Below are 9,630 nucleotides of genomic sequence, written 5' to 3'. Positions count from 1 at the left end.
CATCCCCTTACCCACCTCCCCTCTGGCAACCATCAGTTTGTTGTCTATAGTTAAGGGTCTGTTTCTTGGTTTGTCTCTCTTTTTTTCCCCCTTTTGCTCTTATGTTTTGTTTTTAAATTCCATGTATGAGTGAAATCATAAGGTATTGGTCTTTCTCTGACCTACTTTGCTTCACATTATACCCTAGCTCCATCTGTGCCATTACAAATGGCAAGATTTCATTACTTTTTATGGATGAATAATATTCCATTGTGTGAATATACACCACATCTTCTTTATCCACTTATCAAATGATGGACGCTTGGGCTGCTTTCATAATTTGGAAATTGTAAATAATGCTGCAATAAAGACAGGGGTGCATGTATCCCTTTGAATTAGTGTTTTTGTATTTCTTGGGTAAATGCCCAATAGTGTAATTACTGGATCATAGAGTAGTTCTATTTTTAACTTTTTGAGGAAGCTCCATACCGTTTTCTAGAGTGGCTGCATCAGTTTACATTCCCACCAGTAGTGCACAAGGGTTCCTTTTTCTCCACATCTTCGGCAACATGATTTTTCTTCTATTTTTTTTTTTTTTATTTTAGCCATTCTGACAGGTGTGAGGTGATATCTCATTGTAGTTTTGATTTGCATTTCCCTAATGATGAGTGATGTTGAGCATCTTTTCATGTGTCTGTTAGCCATCTGTATATCTTTTTTTGGAGGAATGTCTATTCATGTCTTCTGCCCACTTTTAATTAGATTATTCATTTTGGGGGGTATTGAATTGTATCAGTTTTTATATATTTTGAATACTAACCCTTTATTGGATATGTCATTTGCAAATTCAGTAGGTTGCTTTTTGATTTTGTTGTTGACGTTTCCTTCACTGTGCAAAAACTTTTTATTTTGATGTAGTCCCTATAGTTTATTTTTGCTTTTATTTCCCTTGTTTCACAGACCTATCTAGAAAAATGTTGCTATGGCCAATGTCAACGACATTACTGCCAATGCCCCCTTCCAGGATTTTTATGGTTTGGGGTCTCACATTTAGGTCTTCAATCTATTTCGAGTTTATTTTTGTGCTTGGTGTAAGAAAGTGGTCCAGTTGCATCATTTTGGATGTTGCTGTCCAGTTTTCCCAACACCATTTGTTGAAGAGACTGTTTTTTCCCATTGTATATTCTTTCCTCCTTTGTCGAGGATTAATTGACCGTAAAATTGTGGCTTTATTTCTGGGTTTTCAATTCTATTTTATTCTTATTCCATTGCTCTATGTGTCTATTTTTGTGCCATTTTTTTACTAAGGATAAAATTAACTTTTTTGTAAAAAATGTAATGTTTATCATAGAAAATCAAACTAGGTTTAATCGAATGTATCAACAAGAGCATAATATACTGTCGTAAACAAGGATTTCCAACCTGCTGTGTAACTAAATAAGAAGTCAGTTAAACACTTGGTTTAGCGAAGGGCAAACACGAGTCACTGCCACCTCATCCCATACTTCCGTGCTGGTTCTCATTTAAGGAAAACACACAGTGGTCTCCCTGGCTCTTCCTGTTAGAAATGCATTGGAAAGTGACAAGCCCAGGGAAGAAGAGAAGAAGCTGTATAGCAAGTTAGAGCTGAAGTCAAAACTCTACTTCCATTGCCTTGGGGGAAGTGGAAGGGACGTTTGTTATATGTTCACCAGGTCTACATGGAAGACAGTTTGATCACAAAACAGCCCAGGGTTAAGATTTCATTTGTGGGGCATGGGAAACATGGCCATGTCCTAATTCTTTCTTGGGGTCTCAAAGTGTCTCTGGTCATGTACCCATGTTTAGGGGCGAAGGATATGTTAATGCTGTGCCCCAGGCCCTCCACAGATGCCACGGTGGCTCCTGCCTTGAGATGACTAAAAGGATGGCCCTCCTTTCCTTAGACAGACTGGCTCGGTGTCAGAAGTAGAGGCAGGGAGGTATTGTCAACTGCAATGAGTCGAGTCCACAGTTTATCCCACAATGGGTGCATTCGGCTTTTTTAGAACCTCGATGAGATTTTCAGTGATAGTCAATCACCTATGAGATATTTTCGCCTCTAGGAGACGTTTCTTACAAGTCTCTCTTGGGTTTGACTCGGTTGAAAGCTTCTCTATTGTTCTCGAAGACAAATGCAGTTCCTTTTAAGTTATAAACCAGCACTTAGGTCCTATAGTTTAATATGTCTTCATACCACCCCTGTTTGGAGCCTCCATAGAGACGGATGCATTGCACTGCTGCATGGAATATTCCATCTCAACCAGTTGGCAGCCCCCAATACTCAGTCCGTGAAACACAATCATAAAGTTCCTGGGCAGTAGATTAGACACTTTTGTTTACCTCATACTTGATTGGGAAGTTATTGCGGTCTCAACATTTTGATAATTACTGGTAGAGGCCCAAATCCTTTCATGAACAGGAAGCAGGCTGAGAAGTCTTCTTTCTGATTTTTGAGGCTTAAAATTCTTCTTTCATTCAAATTTGTGTTTCTGATGAGGATGTGTCAAGGCCGATTTGAAAATGTCAGACGCTGTTCATCACAGAGAGAAGCCAAAGGAACCCATCTGAGGCACTGGATGTGTATAACTTTGGAAGATGGTGCGTTTTCTACTTAATGCAATGGAGGAATGTCATTCTGAGTGGTGCCTTTGTTGCTTCTCACCCCCAGGCCACCACTCACATACTGGTGAAGGGACAGCCAGAGGTAATATGGCATGGTGGTGAAGAGCAGGGCTTTGAAAAGACTTGCCTCCCTAGCTTGCCACTTGTGTGAGCCTGAGTGCCTCCATTTCGAGTCTCAAATTCCTCATCTATAAAATGGGGACACCAATGCTCCTCTCAAACAGATGTTGAGGGAATCAAATAACATCGTGTATATAAATCATTCAACAGCAATACCTAGAACACAATGAATACTATAGTTTGGCAAACAAATCTAATGGACTTCATATTGGCCAATGAGGGAGGTTTAGTTCTAGTCAGGTTCCTTTGATTCACTTCAAATTCCCTTTTGACAAGAAACTTCCTATGCCAAAATATGACTTACATTTTTCTAGAGGTAGGAACTACATAGAGATGAGGTCCCACATGAGTGCAGAGAGTAGGAGCAAAGGAGAGGAAAAGAGAATAATGGGTAGAGTGGTCAGAATTCCACATGGCCCCCAAGATTCCCACCCCCCTGGTATATATTCTCTGTCTAATCCCCTTCTCTTATATGAAGAGGACTTGGGAATGGGATGGGATAGTCATGCCTGTGATTCCTTTGTGTTACATACACCTTCCATCTTAGCTGGACTGGCAAGAAAGATTTGTCCCACTGGCCTCAAAGAGGGAAACAAATTGCCATGTTGAGAATTGCCTGCTTATGGGGGCACATGACAAGGACCCGGGGAGACCTCCAGGAGCTGAGAGCTTCTTTGGCTGATGGCTGGCAAGAAAGCAGAAACCCCCGGCCTAAAAGACCCAGTACTGATTTCTGCCAACTAACTGAACTTGGAAGTGGCCCCTGAGCTCCAGCTGAGATCACACGCAGCTGATGTCTTGATTTCAGCCTGGTGGGACCCTGAACAGAGAGCACATCTACACCTGGACTTCAGACCCTACTGGAGATTCTGAGATAATGAATGCGTGTGGCTGTAGGCTGCTATATTTGTGCTAGTTTGTTATGTAGCATTGAAATCTCTACAGAAAGAAAAGGCAATGATTAGAGAAATTTCTTCTTGCCCCTTCTGCTTCTCCCACAAGTAGAGAGGGACCTTAGAGAAGGCATGGAAGAGGTGCCCAAGGTTAAGAGTCTTCCAGCTTTTGGCACACAGGGCCCTCCACACCTCTGGTCCTTCTCTTGCATTTGGGCCTCCCTGCCTCCAGTCTCTAGTTCAGCTCCCATGTTGCTGCCAGGTTTTTCTAAAGTAGAAATCAGATCACATTACTCCCCCATAAACGCTTCAGCGGGTTCCCCATCGCCCACAAGTTGGAGCAACTCTCAAGGGCTGCAAGGCTTCTGGCTCCATTACTGAGGAACGATTTGGGCACTTACAGAACATCCAACTAACAGAGGCTTCCGCAAGCAAAGACCTTTCATGACCTCACCTAGGAGAGGTCTAGAAGCAGGCCATCAGAGTGGGAGCAACAGCTCACCCTTATCAAGACTCATTCTTCCACCTTCCCTCTACATCCTCCTGACTTAGCACGTGGGTTTGCCAGCTCGAAGGTGCACGCGTATTGCTGGCACTCGGCGTCCGCATTCCCGGAAGCAGCCAGAGCCGCGCAAGGCGCCCGAGCGGCCCGAACGGACTCCTGCCTCGGGGGGGGGGGGGGGGGGGGGGGGGGGGGGGAGCACGTTTCTGCCGCAAAGCCCCACCCACACGAGCTTACGTGTCATTGGCCAGGACTGTCACGTGGTCCTCCCTGCTGCACAGGAAGGGGTGAAAGGCGGGCTTGGCTTCTCCAACCGCAGAAGAACGGCTAGGGACTGTCGCGTCGGTCCGGCAGCACCGGGGCCATCGTTGGTGGCCACTCCTGCTTTGCCCAGCCACCACCCCCCGAGCAGCAGGCCCCTGGTGGATTCTGAGTCTGGAACATCCTCCCCGCCTCGGCCGCCTGGCGACCCCGACCCTGGTGCAGTGCCTTCCTCGCCCCAGGCCCCAGCCAGCCCTGGCTGCTCCGAGGCATCCGGGCGACTTCCCCGCGGCCTCATGCTGGGACAGCAGGCGCTCCCGCCACGAGGGCCCTCGTTAGCCGTGAGCTCTTTGAAGGCACGTATTTGCGTCTCGTTGTTATTGTCCCAGATTTCAGGCCTAAAACCGGAGTCATACCTCCTTTCCTTGTTTCCTCGTCCCGTATCTGATCCATAGCAAATCCTATTAGCTCCATCCTCAAAATATATCCGGACTTCCTATGCTCCCTACCACCTGGACACCCCCCCGCCCCGCCCCGCCTGCTCCCCAACATCGGTCTGTCACTCCTACTGCGGGGGCCTCCACGGATCTTCCTGCTTCTGCCTCCCCCGATCCCCCAGCCAGTCAGTTGTTACCCCAGCACATTATGTCCCTCCTCTGCCCTAAAACCTTCAAATGGCTCCCCGTTTCACTTTGAGAAGTCATAGTGCTTCTCACATCCTGTAAGGCCCATATGATCTGCCTCTACCTATTTCCCAATCTCACCTCCCGCTACTCTCCCCCTCATTAACGCAGACCCAGCCACATTACTGGCGCCTCACCAGTCTTTCCAAACACTCTTGTGCCTCAGGGCCTTGGCATGGCTATTCCTCTGTCTACAGGGCTCTGCCCCACACATCTGTAGATGCTCATCATTACAGTGAGCCCTTCCCTAACCACCTTATTTTAATTTATTTAATTTTATTTTATTTTAGAGTGAGTGAGCAGGGAAGAGGGGCAGAGACAGAGAGAGAGAGAGAGAGAGAGAGAGAGAGACAGAGGGAGAATCTCAAGCAGGCTGCATGCTCAGCACAGAGCCCAACCTGGGGCTCCATCCCCCAACCCTGGGATCATGACCTGAGCTGAAATTGAGAATCAGTTGCTCAACCAACTCAGCCACCCAGGTACCCCCCCCCCCCCCCCCCCCCCCCCGCCCTGCTCAGTTTTAAGTTTATCCAACACTTTATCTCTCTCCCAGGCGTATTTTTCTTGAGGCACTCACCTAACATGGTATATCATTTATATATGTAATTTGTAAATGTGTCTTTGCCACACTCCCCATAAATTATAAGCCCCATGAAGGCAGCTGTGTTTTCTGCTGTGTAACTGGCACCTAGAACACATAATAGTAGCCTAACAAATATTGATAATTAATGGGTCGAACGAATGGATCTTTGCATCCCAGCACAATGCCTGGCCCACGGTAAAAGATCAGTAAATGTGTCGAGCTCATGGACAAATAACTGACTGAACTCGGAAGTGCAGATCAGAGAGAAGAAATGTGCTGTGCAAAGTCTCTGTGAAGAAGCTGGCATTAGGACAGCGTGTCAGGAACCCAGCATCACAGCACTGGGAGCAGGAGTGTGGGGACGGGAAGAGGAGGGCAGTGACATTCAAGCCATTCATTCCATCCGGGATTAAGTTCAATTAACCCCTCAAAAGGCGACTCGATTCTGTTTCCTCTTTCATCCTTCAAGTTCAAGTTCTATTAGCAAAAGCTGCTGCCCACGGCATGAATCTTGATTTAGAGGGTAGGAGGAGGGCTGGTTTTTGTGCAGATGGAGGAAAAACACAAGAATAGGAAGCCCCACTGACTACTGGGTGGGCCGTGGAACAAAGGTCCAATTGTGCTGGTGCGTAGCCTGGCCAAAGACAAAGTGCGGAGGAGAAAAAAGGGAGAAGAAAGGTCTTGGTGCAGTGCCCGAAATCTGGTCACTTTGGTCACACAAGCTGTGTTTGTGACCCATTTCAACTGCTGTTGGTTGTGTCAGTCATAGAGTCAAATCTGGGCAAATCTGGTGGCTGTTTTGGGAATCTGATTCAACTTGGATACATTTTGTACCGGGTTTCTTTCTGGTGTATCGTTTCTCCAGTAAGTGGGTTCATTACCTCAGACCTGGACTCCCGAAGAGACTGTGTCTCAACTGCTCAGGGTCGAAAATCCTTAACACCCGTCAGATGCAGGGAAGAGGCAGCTAGCCTTGTACGCACTTTGCGAGTGTTTGAATATTTGTGTAAATAGGTTTTACACAGGGCATCTCCGAAGTGGGAAGAAACTTAAGCCCCTGGGCACGAGGCTGCAAATGACACTAGGTGTGGTGGTGGGTAATTTACAATCTTTAAGATTAAGCAAGAACAAACGTGTATTTAAGGAGCCTCCGTATGTATGGTTCTGAGTTTAAATTTTGGTGTTTTTTTTTTATAGTCACCTACAGAGAATGCAAATCTTATTTTTAAAAAAAACTATCATGCGACTCTATTTCGATTCCCTTTAAATCCATAAAACACTTATTAAATCTGAAGAATGTTTTCTCGTAAAATACTCCAGGTTAAGACACAGGGAGCTTAATTTTGTTGATGTTGTAAAATAGGCAACTTAAAGCTGCTTAGTATTATATTTAAGGATAAATTGTCCCAAGAACAGCATAAAATGAGACAGTCAAGTAACAGAAGCCTGTTTTCATATTTGTGTAATTGTAATTTTACAAGCAATATAAAAATGTAATAAAATTATATTGCAATTAGGTTTTTATTAATTTTAAAACCTTTAAGAAATGATTTGGCTGCTGTGTTTCCATGTTTCTGGAGCATAGCTTTTTCAAATTAATGCTAAAACTTCACTATTTCTATTTGTCATGAAATAAAGTCCCTGGCACATTGTTGTCACCAGCTTTTCTTGTGAGGAGAGATCTGGTGGCAAAGAATTTATAATCTCGTTCTTCAAAATTCTAGACATTTGCCTGACCTACATGTTTCTTAAATCCTTCTGAAACTTCCTTGAAAGGAAATCAGAAGAAAACAACAACAACAACCCTGAAAACAAAGATAAAGTTTCCTTTAAAGGCTTTTTGTTTTTTTTAATGTTTATTTTTTATTTTTGAGAGAGACAGAGAGCACGAGCAGAGGAGGGGCAGAGAGAGAGAAGGGAACAGAGGATCCGAAGCGGGCTCCATGCTGACAGCAGAGAGTCTGGTGTGAGGTTCAAACTCATGAACCATGAGATCGTGACCTGAGCAGAAGTCAGACGCTTAACCAATTGAGCCACGCAGGCGCCCCTCCTTTAAAAGTTTTGAAAGAAAAATGGATCATGACATTAACCGAAAATCACTTTTTTTCCATGTTTGAACTGTTGACTTTACCAATTTCCTAATCTGAATTTTTGAAAAGAGTATCGTTAATGATCAGAGTTCTGCGGTTCCTCTTAAATATTAATCCTGCCAGGTTTCTTAGAAGAAACCTGTAGTGATCAATTTCTATTAAACTTGATTTCAGTATTCACAAAAGGATTAATAGAAGTTGTTTATAAATCACCTTAATCTTCTTGAAAGAAAAAAAGAATGTGAATTTAAAAAAATAAGTAAGTGTGGCTTCAAACCTCATAGCATCGTCAATGCAGCCCCACTGGCCCCAACTTTCTGGGATAATCCTGATCCAAGTCATTTTATTTTTTCCACTGATGGCAATTGGTTACATGTATAACTTAATGAGATTTAAATCTGATGAGCTTTCTTTTTCATAAGACCAAGTTCTGAAATTAGCAAGAACCATTGGTGAGACCACATATCCTGTTTTTTAGTTCAGAAAATACTGTCACTGTGGCCATGAACTCTTTTTTTTTTTTTTATATAAGATTTTGTTTCTTTAAGTAAGCTCTACACCCGACGTGGGGCTCGAACTTACAACCCCGAGATCAAGAGTCTGCATAGTCTACTGTCTGAGCCATCCAGGCACCCTGACCATGAACTTCTGTATTGAGAACTTTAATACTAGAGCTGGTGGGGTTGTCTTTAATTTCTTCCAGTTTCTCTGAGAGAATGCCAAGTAAAATGGGTCTGCAAAATCTCCTTCAAAACTGAATGGCAAATTTGCCTTGTGCAGGACCACGTTCCCAGGTCATGGGGCTAAGAGATAGGGAGAGGAGGACCCCAGGCCACAAGCGCCGGGTCCACGCTACTAAGTGGGCTCATCAAAGTCCCTGTTTGCTCACTTGCAACATGGGCCGGATAAACTGTACCTTCCTCCTCCTTGGATTTTTGCAACATCGCATGAGATGTCTGTGGAACTGCCCTGGAAACCATCAAGGGCTGTCTGTCATGAGCCAAGCTACAAGACAGGCACTCTGGATCCAACGGCCCATGGAGCCGTTCCTCCTTGCAGGAACCCAGCTGAGACGCTTGTGTGGCTGAGCTTGGCTGAGAGGCCACAACCCGGGTAGAGCTGGGCCCAGAGAAGCTTCCCCCCCATGGCAGGAGAGAGCAGGGAAGGCAGAGCAGGGCTGAGGCAACAAAAGACTGTGGGTTTGAGGGCCTGCTGCCTCTGCTCAGAGGAGTATCTGGGGTGAGCTATGTGTGTCCCTTGACTACCAGCTTGACCTTTGGCTGTCTTGGGGGAGATGATCTGTGGGACCACCCCAAAAAACACCCTGGGCTATGAACTGTAAAGGGCAAAGATGCACGGTCCTCTTCTTTTGTAAATTCACGTGACTGAATAAAAAGTAAATAATAACATTGACCCTCCCTTTCTATCAACTCTCGCCCCAGTTCTCACCCCTGCCTTTAAGAACCCACTTTCCTTACTCCTGGGAAGAAAGAAAGCAGCTCTTTCTGCTGATTGCAAATGATCCTAATGATAACCGTGAGTTCTAGTTACACAAACGAAAGGGAATCTTGTGATCAGACCCAGATTCGCTGTGTCACTCGTATCCACCTGTATACAGTTAAAACCTCTCACTGAACTAGAGATCCATTTGTACATGTAGCAGTCGTCTGAGCACAGTGTAACCTTGGATACCAAGAAACCCAACTTTCTCAGTCTCGTTGCCAAGGCAACGGGACAGAGTGGGTGTGGGGGAGCCCAGCATGTCTATCTACATGCTGTGCTACCAGCAGGAGGAATGGGATGGAGAGATGGGGAGGGTCTTGGGCTGCCCACCTCTCCGAGGCCTTAACTGCAAAGGCCGCAGGGATAGTGTAAT

Source organism: Panthera leo, chromosome F2, assembly GCF_018350215.1.
Source record: "Panthera leo isolate Ple1 chromosome F2, P.leo_Ple1_pat1.1, whole genome shotgun sequence".
In the NCBI taxonomy this organism is placed as follows: domain Eukaryota; kingdom Metazoa; phylum Chordata; class Mammalia; order Carnivora; family Felidae; genus Panthera; species Panthera leo.
This window is presented reverse-complemented; position numbering follows the sequence as displayed.